The sequence below is a fragment of the Cynoglossus semilaevis genome, chromosome 4 (assembly GCF_000523025.1).
Source record: "Cynoglossus semilaevis isolate Cse_v1.0 chromosome 4, Cse_v1.0, whole genome shotgun sequence".
Lineage (NCBI taxonomy): Eukaryota > Metazoa > Chordata > Actinopteri > Pleuronectiformes > Cynoglossidae > Cynoglossus > Cynoglossus semilaevis.
The window spans coordinates 2,701,811-2,702,076 of NC_024310.1; positions in this window are offsets into that span (position 1 = coordinate 2,701,811).

Here is a 266-nt window from a genome sequence, read left to right on the forward strand (position 1 = left end):
ACATTTCCTTGATCTCAACTTCGACGTTGATTTCGGTGAAAATGATTCTTGCCTCCGTCGTACTTCCTGTCTGGTTTATTGTTCAGTTCTTTGTACTCTTTGTACCACAGCACATTCAGCACCGCCGCTTTCTTCAACCCAACCTTTTAGAAATGTGCTAGAAGGCAATAAAACCCAACCACAATAGCACATTATCCAGCGACTCCTCCACCATCTGGACCTCCGGCCCTCTGGGAGCCGACGCTAAACTCTTAGGGGGAGATGGG